This window comes from Meleagris gallopavo, chromosome 3, assembly GCF_000146605.3.
Source record: "Meleagris gallopavo isolate NT-WF06-2002-E0010 breed Aviagen turkey brand Nicholas breeding stock chromosome 3, Turkey_5.1, whole genome shotgun sequence".
Taxonomy (NCBI): Eukaryota; Metazoa; Chordata; class Aves; order Galliformes; family Phasianidae; genus Meleagris; species Meleagris gallopavo.
The window spans coordinates 22610338-22626436 of record NC_015013.2 but is presented as its reverse complement, the minus strand read 5'-3'; the positions used below and the strand labels follow the sequence as shown (position 1 = coordinate 22626436).

At 37.2% G+C, this 16099-nt stretch overlaps 1 non-coding gene across 11 annotated transcripts in view; it reads left to right on the top strand.

Annotated features, from left to right (window-relative positions):
* The window catches only part of LOC100550383, a 145749-nt gene that overhangs the window by 60860 nt on the left and 68790 nt on the right, over nucleotides 1-16099 (top strand). For 9 of the 11 annotated variants that reach the window (XR_002113100.2, XR_002113084.2, XR_002113087.2 and 6 more), the window contains 3 exons: nucleotides 1483-1592; nucleotides 2250-2312; nucleotides 13663-13715. This is a non-coding gene — a transcript (uncharacterized LOC100550383). The remainder of the gene's footprint in view (nucleotides 1-1482; nucleotides 1593-2249; nucleotides 2313-13662; nucleotides 13716-16099) is intronic. The other 2 variants (XR_002113092.2, XR_002113098.2) reach the window with 2 other exon arrangements.

Sequence of the window (16099 nt, the reverse complement as noted above, 5' to 3'; positions counted from 1 at the left end):
TTAATTAAAATTTCTTCCAAAAAAATTGAGAAACATTTCCTTCCTGACCTACCTTAAGATACATTTCTCAGAAACAGTGTAGGTTGAAGGAGAAAAGGAAATATCTCTTAAAATCTTTTCTTTTAGTATTTGCTGCTGCCCGACACTTGAAACTTGTTTGGAATGTTCCATTTATTTGTGAATCACATCTGGGTTTTTTTGTTTTTTTTTTTTTTCTCCCCCTGAACATCCTATTTCTTGTTATTGTTTCAAGCTACTATATAAACCATCTAGACAAAGATCTGCACCCTGAATACAGTTAATGTGGGAAGCTGTGCATTCTGTTGTGGTACTTCTGGCAAAAGATGATGTGCCACAAGACCAGTAGTTGAAACCAAACCATGCCAAGTATTTTCTTTAGGAAAGTTTATTTTACAGCTCTTTTAACACATAATTAAGCCATCACAGAAAGCCATGCATTTTTTCTAATGTAATTATGAGAAAGCTGTTTAGTTAAATTGCTGGTAGTTGTCTAGACATCCTACTGGAATCTCCTGAGTTGGAATTCAATTAAATGGGGAGAATTTCTGTGGTTCTAGACAGAAGTATTTGGCTCGAGAGTCTTCTCATTGAAAATGTGGTTTGGAGGAGAGCTTACGGTTCCTATATGGACAGGAGCAGGTATCTGTTTTAGAAATTAGATACTAGATAGAGAAGAGCAATTGGAGAATGACTTTGTTACCACTTCCAGGGGTGATCATATTCCTGAAAAAAAACAAGGGCTATATAGCAATGTGGCTTGGCAAGAAATGAGAGAAATGTATATGATTGCCTGTTGCTGTCCCTAATTATCTTACTGCTTTTTGCCTCGGCAGCATCCGCTGTTGTTTTACTTTTAGCTCTTCAATTTTTTTAGGGCATAAACTATAATATCTGATTGAAGCATCCTTTCAAATGTTATGGTGTTCAGAACTGATTATCCTCTGTAAGCTGCTTACATCTCTAGGACAGCTTAGCAATTAAGTTAGTATTCACATCATCTGCTTCGTTTATTTCTGCACTATTGGCCTGACATGCAGATTTAAATGTTGGGTTCTGGCAAGAAGGAACACTACAGGAGTCCTGGCTCTGCTGGTGCAGTGTCAAGCACAAGCAACCCCAATTCCAGTTGAGCACTCAAAATTCTACCTATCAAGAGTAATTACTGAGATTTTCTGGGAGGTACCCCTGACTAAATGGGAAGTTAACAATGCTGAATGTTTTTTGATTTGTGTCTTAAACATGGAAATGTTGGCTGCTGCAATTTTTGAGACTAGAAGTGAAATTAAATACTCTGTTAAGTATTAGCAGATGCTAAAGAGGTGGACAGAATAGGGAAGGAGCCTCTCGTGAACAAATTTTGAGATTCAAAACTCTAAATAAGTCTGTGTACAAGCCATCATCTTGGCAAAAGTGCTTTTGCTGATTAAGTTCTTAATGTCTTTCTGTAATGCTTTAAACCAGATACAGACTGCCTTATAGGAACAAAAAGAAAATAATCCTGATGTCTATCACCTATTGAGGAGAAGGATCAAAACAAAACAACCCAGGATATGAACTGTCTTCATACATATGTATGTATATATATACACATCCTTTTTTGTAGTTTTGTTGTTTTGTTTTTTTTTTTGGGGGGGTTGGTTTGGCTAAGCATGCAGGCAGTTCTTTTCATATTTTCATATTTTCATATCTGTGATGCTTTTTTTTCTCATTATTGTGGTGCTGAGTATGGACTACTGCTTCTTATATTGGTAAAGTGGTTGAAACTGGATTAATACTAAACCAGCAGTCATCCAGCAATAGGATCTAATTTTTGTTAGATTGACATCTTTTCAGTCAGTGACCCATCTATGGAGAAGGAGGAGATGTATCCAGTTATTTGACCACTCTACCAAAATGGTAATGCCTTAATGACCTTTCACTTATCATGACACAATTTGCAGGTTCTGAAACATGAAATGGGATCAAGTCTACAACTATGTTCATGATACGAACTTGGAACATTGAGTTTGGAGTTTTGGCACAGTATAGATGAGGTCTTAAATCCAGATTTTATTGCTATATGTTTTCTAAGTTTTCTACACTGTTTTTGTCTTGTGAAGAAGTTTTCTTTCTTTAGGCAACAAGAAATTGCTTTGTGATGCAGAGAAAAGTCATGTTCTCAGACACTGTTACAAAGAAACTTTATATTTTCTTATACAGAAGCATTTGTATTTGTTGTTGTCATGCAGGATTTACTGATGTAGTGGTGATGGAGGTATGTGGGCACATATACTACAATGCCACTGGCAAAGGTAAGAAGTGAAATCATAAATTACAAGTAGAGTTCCTCAGGGATCTATCTTAAGACACGTTCTGTTCAATAAGAGAGAGCCCAACAAAGTCCTCTTGCCAATGAAATGAATGAGGTGAAATGGGATAAGAAATCTCTCAGTTGCTTCCTCTCTTTTTATTACTACGGATTTAGTGTAGGTTAACCTGGTCTGTGAGTTGGTGTTGGTAAGTACATCTAGCTCTTAATGAATAAAATTCGTAATGCCAAACAGCCAACGTGCTTCGCATTTGTTTTTTTCCTCCCTTTCTAGAAAAGAGGGGAAATTTCCAAGCAAAGGGGATATTTGCAAAATGTTTTGTAGCGTGCTACACCTTCCTTTCTGGAATATTAAAACAAAAGTATCTAGCAGGTGCAGACATTAAATCAAAAAGTAAAAATGCAAAGAAAATATCTAATATTAATACATATATATTTCGATTTGCTTAACACTTGTTCAAATCTCTGACAACTGGAATGAAAGTGCCTAATTAAGACAAGATGTAATTTTCATGTCTCTCAAGGCTGAGGTTTGTTGTAGGAATTGGACCTACTATTTAGTTTTACTTCAACGTCACTTGCTTTTAAAGGACCTCAGCTTAGTAATATAGGTAGAAAAAACAAAGCAGTTTAATACATTCTTCTGGGAAAAATCTAGGAGAGATTCTGACATGGGATGCTGAAGAATTTCCAAGGAAATAAAAAAAAAAAAGACCTGCCAAAAACGTAGAGTTTAATACACCTCTGAATATGTTTATTTACTTGTACTTTTATCTAGATGGAAAATCAGTATGCTTTATAAACAGTAAATATGTGAGAAAAGCATAAACTTTTACTGTGCAATTTAACTGTAAGCTTTTCTGCTTTTACAGATTGCTTTGTATGTTGTTCTCACTTTTGCAGAATTTTCTATTCAAATAAAATTATCTCCACCGACAACAACAAGAAAGCTGTATTATTATTTTACATTAAGTTGTTCTCTGTAGATACTATGGGTAAGATTTTGAAGATGTTTGTTGACATGCTGTTATATACTTCCAATCATTTTATGCTTATTTAACTTCAGAGCTGTACTCAGATTTTTTTATCCTGCTAAGTACCTTGTAATAGTAAAAGATATTCTGAATCTCTTTCCTACATGAAAGGAATTAGCCTGAATTGTATTAGTGAATGAAAGCTTGGAAGTCTAGTTCATTATAGTGTGCTAATTAAGTGTGTGTGTATATATATATTAAATATTCAAAACAATAATTTTTCTACTTTCTCTTATATTATTCCTAATGTAGTGAGAACTGCAGTTGGATTCTGATATCTGAGAATTGTAAGGATGGTTTTATTTGCAACTTTGCATGCACTGAAACTGAAGTGGTTGTCTTAATACTTGTGTTACTTTGGTGAAAAAGCTACTGGTCAAGGAAAGAAATTGTCAAGGAAGTTTAGGAAAGACTTTAGGAAAAGGCCAATTTAAGTAGCAAACAAAAAAACTCAGTTTTGTCTTATGACTTTCCCAGAAATATTTTTAACGGTGAAAGAAGCGTTTTAATATAAGAGCAAAAACATTATTTTGTTTGTCTATAAGTCACAGACCTCTTTTAACTATTTCTTAAGAGGCACAAATATTCTTCCAAATATATTGTAAGAAAGTTCTTTCACAAAAGATGTGAGAAAAGACTGCTAAAAAGTTTTAATACCCTACAGTGAAGAGGTAATAGCATTGTAAAAATGACGACTGTTTCCTTAGGGTAACGATAAAGTGATTTAAAAATTGAAGGCTGAAATTGTTGCCATATAACTGCCATCCATAATTTATCTTAAACAGAACATTGTGAGCTATAAACAAGTCTTCACCATTGATTGTATTCATACTTGGCAACTCCGTAATTTACATTATATATTACATATTTATATAACTTCCATTATATCACAACTGGAGCTTACCTTCTATTTTACAGGACATAAATATTGGTAATGAAATGCATAGCTGATTTTGTATGTATGATTGTAATTGCAAGCATATGTATCACTAAATGTGAGCATAGTTTATAGTGCAGACCACTCCATAATGTGATCCTATCTTTCAACCTGTTCTCATGAATGCTTATTTAGAGGCAGACTTGTTACAAAACTGCTTACTTCAGACACTGAGGGAATCCAAACAGCTAAATTTTTTTGTCTTTGTAATTATGATAATCTGATAAGACCTATAGATCCTTCCTGGAAGTGGTGAAGAGTCATGGCAGGGACAATTATTTTTGTTGTACAGATTGGGAAATGAAGCATGCTGCAATTTAAGAATCACAGAATTATAGAATCACAAGATTGGAAAGGGCTTACAAGATCATCTAGCCCAACCGTACAGCTTCTCCCCTGAGGATGGCCTGGGTGTACAAATGTGCCAGGAAGGGACAGACAGAGGAAATTCACAATAATGAGCCACAATAAAGGTGAATAACAGAAACAATTAAGGTGGACTCCATCTTAATGTCTTTCCTGGTTTTGCATCTTGTTTAACTAGCTAGAGAGAGAAGCAAACTTCATGAAAATAGATTTAAGATTCTTTTCAGCTGTCTCCTCCTGCATTCAGTAAAATCAAAATTTCTGATATTTGGGAATACTTAAGGTATATCCATTGGAGTGCTGCCTCAGTATCTCCTTGAAATAAAATAACAGTTTATTGTCACTGAAATGACTATTTTGAAATTGAGCAGAGGAGAGCTGCCCAGTTTTGTACTGTCTCTAGACTACCACATGATGGCAATATGATTTCTGTGCTTAATGAGACAGGAGCTGACTTCAGCTGTCAGCCTTGTGCAAAGGAAAAGGCTGATGGAGATGCCCTTTGTCCTTGGCAAAGACAGGATGTGTTAGGCTCACATCTCTTATTATATCAATTAAATTTTAAATAACTAGAAAGGATGTTTTACTGATTTTGATCAAGTACACCATGTCAGGTAGTACTGTGATGACTTTAGGTTCACTTAATACCCCTTCTACAGAAATAACTGTACCTTATAAGAGCATAATATGAAGCATGTGCCCAATAAATGAAAAACCAAACCACTCTATTTATCCAGTTCAGTATATATTTCACAAATGTGACTAGACTTCAGTTTTGAATTAAATACCCTTTTCTTCTTACCTCAGTCTAAGTGTTTGTATGGTAATCTGGCTTGGCTTTCAGTGCTGAGGTAAAACTTCCAAAAATTTTGATGAGTGTAGGGCACAATAGTCATAACCTGTAAACTGTTCATAATTTTTTTTAATAGTCCAGTTTTTGACTGCATGATGCAAAATTAAGTGTGATGTTACCTTGCCAAAGTCTAATGCAGAAGTTCCAAGAGCGCATAAAGGAAATAAAATATTACTGGCTATGCAGTTATCTTTGGACACTCTCCAGGTTGAAGACATTTTTTCATTGTAAACTACCAGAGGTCTCAGTGTGAGACCATTTCTTTGGACCCACCACAGGGTCCCCATGAGTGCCAGACCCAGAAAAGGAGGAGAATTATTGTCAAATACTCTAGAAAACCCAGCAAGTGTGGTCTCATCACCATATAAATCCCTGCTTAGGCCAGTTTTGCTGCATGGTTTCTTTGTCAGGGCTTCTTTTTAAAACTCTGGTGTTAAAATTTTAAGTCAGAACAAAAATGTGTGAAAGATTGCCTTGGGCAAACACATTTTCAACTCTTACTAAAAGTGTGTAGTACATTCTTGCTCAAATTGATGAACATTTTGTAATTAACTCAATTGTTTTCTCTTTTAAGGAATAGCTGGTTCACCTCAGATTGTTCAGTGTCGTGTATCGGCATGCATGTTGTTTGTCAGTAGATACTGGAATCAGAGGGTTATACATGGCTAATGTCAGTGAGGTAGAATGAAGACCAACCTATCAGTGAACATTTTTGTTTTGTGTATGTTACAAGGATAAGAAGAACTTCTGAATGTCAGCTGTCTCTGCAACATAAATGCAGCATTCCTACCTAGGAGATAACTAGGAGGACAGTGAATGTCTTGTAGTGACAAGCAGGTCATTACTGTCATAGCCCTAAGCACCAAGAGGTGCACCCACTGCCTGTGTGTCCAGGAAATCCATTTTTAAGGTCAGGCCCAGGCATTCATTTTCAGCACTATTCTGTAAATTCATAGCATAGCCTGTCCTTAAGCCCATATCTGGACCTACATTGTAGCCTTGTCTCAGACCCTACCTCTTCCTAATTGAAAGCGGCAATTGGTGACTGTCTTGGCCATAATGACTATGATGTACATGGGCTTAAAATCTTTGGTAATGGGAGGAAAGCTGCTACCAAAACTGCAACACTAAATACGGGGAGAGAAGACTGCATGATTCTCAGAGAACTACTTAGTAAGATTCCTATAGAAACTGCTTCTGAAGATGTTGGGGCCATTAGTACCGATCACTTTTTAAGCAGATCTCTTAAGAACACAACAATAGGCAATTCCAAAATGTTGGAAGTCACACAGGCAGGCAGAAGGTAGGCATGGCTGACCTGGAATCTTATTGTAGAGCTCTGGCAGAAAAAGAAAGTATATGGCCACTGGAAGGGAGGTTGAGCAACACAGGTGGACTACAGAGATGCTGTTTGCCAGTGCAGGGAGAAGATTCATGCAGCCGAAGCTTCATTAGAGTTGAAGCTGGCAATTACTGTGAGGGACAACAAAAAGGACTTTTAAATTAAAATATATTAACAACAACAGGAGGACCAGAGATAACATTTTTCCATTAGTTGATGAGGACAATCTCTTCACTGATAGGAACATAGACAAAGCAAAACATTTAATGACTTCTTCACTGCAATCTTTAACACAGGCTGTGATACCACAAGTGACCCAAGCTAGAGGACCATGTTCACACTAATAATAAACTCACAGCCAACCCCAAACGAGTGCAGGATTTTCTACTCCAGCTGAATGCACAGAACTCAGGGCTTTATGGACTTCAACACGTCAAAGAGGTGACTGATGTCCTTGTGAGACCTCTTTCAACTAATTTTTAATGGTCTTTGGTCCAAATTGATTGGAAGCTGGCAAATATTTTCAGGAAGGGTGAGAAAGAAGATCCTGGTTATAACAGGGCTGTCAGTCTCACTTCAGTGCCTGATAAAATTAGAAAGAAGACTACTCTGGAATTTCAAGAAAAACTCCTGAAAATCAGCGCAGTTGCTGATCACAGTCAACTCAGATTCACAAGGAGAAAGTCCTGTTTCATGAACTCAACACTCTTTTGTGACAAGGTTCGTCATCTAGTTGACCAAGATAAAGGAGTTGATGAAATCATATTGGATTTCAGCAAAGCTTTCAATTCTATTTCTCACAGTATTCTCCCAGACAAAATGTCCAGCACAGCTAGAAAAAAACATAACGTGATGGGGGAGCAATTGGCTGGTGGGTCAGGTTCAAAGGGTTGTGGTAAATGAGGTTACATCAGACTGGTGGCCAGTTATTAATGGAGTTCTACTGCACTCCATTTTAGGGACAGTTCTCTTTAATGTTCAAAAAATTTAACGTTTGATGACTTGAATGCAGGACTCAAATCCATACTAAGTAAATGGGAAGTGGTCATGGCACCATGGCTTGCTGGACCTCAGGAAGCATTTGGACAATGCTTTAAGAAATATGGTTTGATTTTTGAGTGGTCTTGTGTGTAGCCAGGAGTTAGATTCAAAGATACTTGAGTCCCTTCCAGCTGGGGATATTCTGTGATTCTACTCCTGATTAGCTACCTGCATACACTTTAAACCTGGTCATCAACTCAGAGCACCTGGCATTTCAAGCAGACCTTCCTATCAGCCCCAGCTCTCCCAGCTCACATGCTGAAGGACTGTGCCATAACAGACGGACAGACAGATGAAAGCACTCTCCTGTCTCTGCTGTGGTCACACCCTGCTTGTCCTCCCTCATGGAGAAGCCCCAGTCTTATTGCTTTCTGACAACTTTCTTGTCTTCTTTTATATCACTGCTATTGTAAGTTACTCAACTAGAAGAGCTTATTTTCACTGAGATATAACAAATAATGGTGTCTCTGAAGGAGAAGGGGAGCAAATATTCTGTGTTTATGCTGTCTTGCTAATAATAACAGTGTCTTATTTTAGTCTTTAGGTTAGGGTTATGTATTTGTTTTGTTCTGTTTTTCTTAGAAATCACAGGGGAAAAAAAAAAAAAAAGATGCTTGATGTCCTATAGAGTGTGGAGTTTCTCAACTGGCAAATACAAATGAAATAATAGTTCCCCATTGTGAATCCATCTTACCTGAATGTTTGCAAAATTCAGTTTTGATAAGAAAGGACACTTCTTACACCTGGCAGTAGTGTATGATTCATAAAAGCTTTTTCCACAGAGGTATGTGAATGTAGAAAGCAAAAGAAATGTCTACTGGTCTATTTAGTTTTTTGCATGCATGCATCATGGTCCCTTTAAAGTGACCTGCAGCTTAGCTGATTAACATCTCCAGTTCCACATGTCCACCTCATTGGAACAGTTTCTATTTCTGATGTCCTTTGTTAGATCTAAAGCATGCTATTGTCATGATGCAAGTATCTAAGTTGCTTTGTTACCTTTCTAGTATTTTAGATGATGAAGAAATCAGCATCACATCAGGGCGATGACATGGCATAATCTGTAGAGAACATGTTGGAGACTGTCAAATGCATGGCTTTTCTTTGTTTTACGTTGCTTTTGGCAATGAAAAAAATCCTTATGTGCTCTTTTCCTTAATGGTCATACTGAAAATAAGCAGCTCGGAGTGACTTTAGGTAGCTCTGTCTCTTATCCTAATGTGCTGCCTGTGTGACCCATTCCCATATACCCCTTTCAGCCACCAGACCAGAAGAGAAGGCATGAGCTTAAATGAAGGCAAAGCATGATTGTAGACCTTGCACCTTCCCAGACTATTCAGCAGTGTATTTTGTTACAAGGAACAAGATTTTTATTTATTATTATTACTTTTATTATTTCCAGTATTGGATGAGTATTCTTCATCCAAGGTTGCTATTTAGTATACTCTACCTTTCACAAGTGTAGTTTTCTCAGTATACTCACTCCTAGATGTTATGTCTATGTAGTGTGTAGAACTAAATGTGTCGATCTTTCTGTCAAGGACAGTGTTACTATTGATACTTGGGATGAAAGTATGCTTGCTCCATCTTCTTTTCAGTACTTCCTGTTTCTCCTTGGAAACAAGAGAAAAGATATTAGGACAATGTCATGGTTATCGGTATTCCACATCATAATGTCATGTAGAGCACTAGGAGTTAAAGATTTAATGCTCCAGTTCTGTGTACTGGCCAAATTTTTCTGGTTCTCAGAAAGAAAGAACTACATATCCCAGAAGACTTTCTGTTTCCATTTTCTGTTCAGAAGGAGAGATAAAAACTGTTTGCAAGTCACGAGATGTCCCTTTTTTCCTCTTTTTCTGCTTGTCTCTGCTGTTGAATGTGCCCTAGCCATCTCGCCTTCAGCATTAGAGTAAGGCCTTCAGTTTTTGGTCACTCTCTCATTTTATTTGATTTATTAGCCTCAATTCCAATTATATTGTATTACAGTCTGTTATCTTGCATACCGATATCATATTTAGTAAATTAACTTTCCTCCTCAGATTGTTGCCACTGTTTTGTTTTTAGGCCCATCTCCCTACCCTTTCCCCTTTTCCTGGGGCATGGGTTTGTGGGTCCTCCTGCCCCATTAGTCACGAAAGCTGAAACGGCCCGTAAACAGTAGGCAGACAACAGTAGTAAAAGTTGTATTTGCAGCTAGGTTTGAGTGATGCCACTTACAAAGCCTGCTGTTCCATTGCTTTTCAGCTATGCTTTCTCCAGTGCATTGTGGGAATAACTTTATAGAAATGGGAGGAAGGCAATAATGGGCACTATACTGAGATTCTTAACAGGTATCTGAACAAAGAATTTTTCTTGCCTCAAAATTAAAGTCCATATGTTGCAGTAAAGGTAATCTGGTTTCTCCCAAGACAGAAATTGTAGAAAAACTGAGGAAAGCAAGCATAGAAGTGCACAGTTATTGGCTCCATGCAAAAGCAATATTCTGAGTGGTCTAAATTGAAGAAACCACCAGTGGTAAAAGCAGTAGGACAGCCAACACAGCAGAACCAGCAGGAGCACTCAACTGTGACTTTAGACTTTGTATTTGGGAAGAGAACAGAGGGATATTCCATGCTAATGGGAAAGTTCTTCCTTTTCTCTTGAAACTGAAAATGTAGCACACTTACTTGGCTGGTGCAAGCTGGTCACTGAGTATTTTGCCCTAGTGTCATTTTTGGTGTTGTTTTAAAAACCACTTTAGAATGATGAGACAGTGCTCACGAGTCAGCATAAATCCCTTCTCAGGTATCTTTTTGTTGCTTTGGGACTGAAGTGATGTGGTTTTCTGAGCTACATCAAGCTTTATGTAATCCTCTCTAGGTTCTTGGAAGTCTCTTAGAGGTGGTTTGTCTATGAATTCCCACCTTCTCCTTCCCTTCTCCTTGTTACCTCATTCCGTAGCAGTCTAGAAACTTCCCTCATCCAAGCTTGCTCAGTTGCATCATACAAATTTTCATTTGAAGCTCCTGGATTTAGAAGACAGCCTTTCAACCTTTTGAATCTTCCTGAGCAGAAGTAATTACGAGCCTATAGTCAGCTGTGTTCAGAGCAATGGAGGGACTGACAGTGAACTTTAACAGGAGCTTACTAGAACAGCAGTATTTAATGAGAGTTAAAAATATCAATGGAATGGAAGCTGGCAAGAACATGAAGGTAAATCCTGGTAAGCTGATAAAATGTATTCATTTTAAAGTAGCGCATTTTTCGCATTTATTGGTTTGATGTAGTATTTTCTTTCCTAAAGGAATCAAATGAAAGAAAATCAATTGCATTCAAATCCATTCACAGGTTTATTTCTGACTTGTCTTGGTGTAAATGCAGCTGAAGGACTGTTTTCTGACCGGTGGCAGCATTGAGGCTACAGAATTTCTGTAACAGTCCTAATAATCATACACCTCTTAGTGCAGAATGTCTGTAGTCACTGCCAGCCCTTCCTGGAGAGATAGGTAATCATCACTTCCTGTAGTTAGTCAAGTGGTTTCTGTTATAAGGGGGAAAGGAGAGAGGTTTGTGTTGTTTGTTTTTGATGGATTAGATCCTGATAATTATCCGCTGGTGAGTGCTGAGTATCTGAAAAAAGCCCACAGAGAGCAGGAGGTTGCATGCTGTTCTGGCTGGCTCCTGCACAGTGACTGGTGGGATGCATTGACCTGCTGTGCTGAAAGCAAGCAAAACACACATGACAGTGCAGTGGAAGTCTTGGGGATCTTCAGTGTCATAGGCTCCTGAAAAGAGTTAAAGGTGACATGCTAGCTAAGAAACAAATACATCATGTAAAGGTATTTGATAACTGATGTTTCATAATTAGATTTTATTTAGTAGTAGAAGAAATGAACTGTTGGAAGAGAACGTGAAAAGTGTGTAGTGGCTTCTGTACTGACAGAACAGTTCATTCAAGTGTGGATGCCTGTCTGAAAGATGGGTCTTTTCTGATTTTCTAGAGAGAGTCTATGTCCCATGCTTTGTTTAATGGACCAGCCCTTTCTGGTTGTAATGTATGAACGTTAGTGCCTCAGGAAAAGTGTCTGCTCAGTACATCAGCTTCAGTTCTGCTTTTGATTCTGTTAATATTGTTTATGGCTCCTAAGCTCAGTGCTGATGGAGAAAGTTGGCCTGCTGCTTCCAAAATTTATGACACTGGTTGAGTTTTGAAGTGATGTTTGACATTCCAAAAGTAAAATTTGGAAAGGTGTATTTTTTTTCTATAACAGATTCTATATTTGTTGGCTTCAAACATAACTGGAGGCAAATTATAGAAACTCGTGCTTCCTTGTCATGTTTTTGTTGAGGAAAAAGACTTCAGTCTTCAGGGTTGGGTCAGGATATCATCTTTTTTTAAAAAGAATCTCTAGTAAGATTGCTGGTAAAAATGGTGTAAAAAGAAAAGAAACTTGAATGGTGAAAGAAATGTTCTAACGATGCCAGTGATTAAAAACCAGCTGTCTCTGGAAAAAATCTGTAAGGAGTTAACAGTGGGTTCTCACAGCTGACGAGATGGTTTCTTTGTCTCCATTTGAGATCTCACCTTCTTTTCCATTTCCATCCCAGTCTTCCAACTCACACATGCCTCTTCTTAATTTTACTGGCATTCATCCAATAGCCAGTTTATTCTGTACTGCACATAAGCATTTCTTGCAGAAGGTAACTGAAGGTAGGGATAATGTCATGTGCATTTCAAAGGTTGTATTTTCAGCCTTGCTCTATTCCAACTGGCATTCCTGTCATAATAACAAAGGGTGGAATGACTGAGATGTTTTAATTAAAAAAAAAAAGGAATGTTTATTATGTACAAATGACAATGGTTATCTTAAATAGTCTCCACTATTTCTCAAAAACTATGCAGTGGAAAAGTAGAAGCAGTCCTCTTGAAACCACTGGGTTTTGATACTTTTGGCTGAAAATCTAGAAGTTGTTTAACATTGAAAAATATTAGAACTTGAAAGGAGAGGTGGCGGAAACCAATACTAACCTTCCAGTTAGAATAGCTGAATTTGCAATACTAATGAATTTTTTCAATGATCAGTCTTAAACTGAATGCAGTTCCTGCATTATCTGTGGATAAGTGCTTTTCTTTCTTCTGAAACATAATTTTAGACTGGACAGAATTGAAGTTGGCACCATTCCCTTTGCTCCTCATGATATCAAAGTGCACCATATATTTTAATATTTTAGTAGCTTCTGCCAATAAAAACAAAAATTATAATTAATAGTCTCAGCAGTTCTGTTGCCAAGAGTTCCTGGCCACAATTCTTAGTTTGTTTTATTCTGCAGATGCATACCTCTGAACCTTGTTAACAATTTTTTTTTTCCTGCCAATTATTAAAGACTACTGGTGTCCAAGGATCTAGCCCTCCTTTAAAATAATAATAATAATATTTTCTTGAGAAAATATTTTTTAGACAAACTCCTTGAAGAAACTAAGATTCTTGTTAAGGTTAAAGAACCATCTCTTGTATCACGCAATTCATTGTTCTAAAATAATTTTGACCATAGAATTATACTGCAGGAAGGGTGTGTCAGACTGCTCAGAAATGACTCTGCACAGTAAGTATATGGCTGAGCAGAGCAAGGTCTTACCCCTTTGCTCTCAGGAGCATCATGTAATTAATTGCCCTAATAATTTCATCCCTTGAAGACTGGTAAAAGGACTTCCTCAGCAACATGATTTTTAAAATTATTCAAATATTTACTGTATTTCTACATATATGATCTGATTTCTAGCAGTGGAGGCCGCTAAGGAAGAAGAGCTCTAGCACAACGTCTTTTGGGAAAAGGTAATTTTTCTGTTCTTAAAAAAAAAAGTTTAGTCCTCTAAAGGGATTTATTCATTCTGTGTTTGTGGAGTCAGACCACATAGCGTGGTGTTGGTTTTTGTTGTTGCTGTTCTTTTTAAGTATTATTAACAACTGAAAATGACTGATAAGCTTCCTTTTGCTCAATTTGATGATAGACAAGTGCTCTCCTACTGTGTAAAAATGTAATTTTTTTCCCCCTGCTTTGCTTTGCATTAGTGGTAGTTCTGCTACAATAGCATAAACTATATATTGGTTTGACAAGACTTTAATGTCGTGTTCAGCTCTTTGCTTTTCATCCATTTTGTTCTGCTTGTATCTTTTGTGTGTGTGTGTGTGTGTGTGACTGTATCTCCTGTGGAAGGCTCAGTGTTGGTGGTTCAAATACTGTATCTGATCAGATGCTGTTTACTTAGGGCATCTGATTAATGAGCACATGTCTGGGATTAATACCATAATAAGTGTCTTGGGTAGACATAAATTGATTCAGACTATTATCTTTGTCTGTTGTAAAGATTTGTGCTTAGTGACTGAGCTGAATGAAACTTAAAATAGAAACATCAGACTTAAAAAGAGAAAAAGAATGGTCTTAATTTGTTGTCTCCTCCAGTAGTCATTCCTTCACTTTTTAAAACTAGAGTAATTTAAAGGGAACTAATTATATGCCTTATTAAAGCATTCTGTGAGTTTGAGAAGTCCCAAAAGGCACTGCCTACATTTCTCTGAAACGTGGCTTTCCTCTTTTTAAATAGGATTTTCTCCCTCATGTACTTCTTTGTTTACCTGGTAATAAGCTATTTTCATATTATTAAAGTGTTCCTTGTATGCGTTTTATACTTACTATGCTCCTGTATAATATGTCAGTATTTCAAATTCTCCTGTTGGGAAGGCTGATGTGATTCAAAACTCAGTTTTCTTTGGTCTTTCAATGTGTTCTACCACGCTTCCAGCTCTTTAGAGGGTGGCATTCTCCATTTTTACAAACTTTGCTATATTTAGTCTTAGAGCTGTCACCTTAAGCATCTCTGTAAATCTTATGTTTGAAGAGAGAAAGTCTTCACAGAAACAAACTGTCTGCAGTAGAGTTTTAAGTGCTCTGAACTGGACTTCTGCTATCAGGACAAATGTTCACATCTTATTTGAATTTTAGAAGTAACTTTTTAGCACACTGGGTGCTTGGCAAGATAGCTTGAAGGCCAGTGGCTTGTTCTTTATGTCACTGTCATAAAGTTGAATTGGAAGAATGGAGAAAAGGTTGTTTCTTGTTCAGCAACCAAATGACATGTGCATTAATAAAATAAAAAAAAATTCCAATTTGCTGACTTGCAATGCCAAGTAGGCCACCCAACCTGCTGTAATAGTTCCAGAACCAAGTAATGACACCTGTTTCAGCGAGTAAAAAATGATCTGTGGAACAGTTGGCCAGTCTTAAGGCCATAATATGGAAAAGATTACTAATCTTAGATATAATGATTTGTAAGGCTTGATGATATTGGTTGCTTACAACTTTAGTCTTCTCCATGGTTGCTCATTCCACCCAGCTTCCAGCAGTAGCAATTTAAAGACAAGTGGGACTGACAGACTGTCTATGCTATGGTCAACATCATACCTTTACACCTGAGCCAGCATGACTATTTGTAACAGTGAAATTGGCAGTGAGACAATCCAGACAGCTCCCAGTGAAACCTGTTTTTCTGTCTTCTCTATAATCAGCCTCTGAGCTTTCTGGGTGGAAAGCAAATCTTTGTAGGCTCCAGAGTATTTCCAAGTATGGGAACTGGAGTGGTGAACAGAGCTTTGTGTAAATAAAATATTCTTGAAGATAGTAATAATAAAAATGTATTAAAATAGGAATTAGCCAACATTACTGTGAACGAAGTTCTTAGTCCTGCAACATAAGTCTAAGTGGTGGGAAGACTGAAGGAAGTGGTAACCCACTTGTTTTCACTGAAGATTAAGTTAGGCTTAAAAATTTAACCACAGGAAAAATTTACACAGAATAATGGGGTACATTCCTATTTTTAATTTCCTTTAATGGAGCTTATTTCTACAGTCTTGAACTGCTCCAGGAGGAGCCTCTGTTGATGAGATGTCTGGGAGGAGGTCTCCCTGGACACGGCTTTCGTTTCCTATTTTTCTGAGAAGTAGCTTCAATTTAGAAAGATGTGCTGGAGTTACAGCTGAAACTCTCCCTCTGGTTATTTTGTTCAAGAAACTTTTACCATACATAAGAATAAACAAACAAAACCCAAACAAACAAACAAAAACTCTGTAAGCAAGATATACACATCTGAGGAGTATTTAGCAATTGTTTATCAGCTACTGTAATTAGAACTTAGAATTCACATGTTAAGCTTTAACACCCT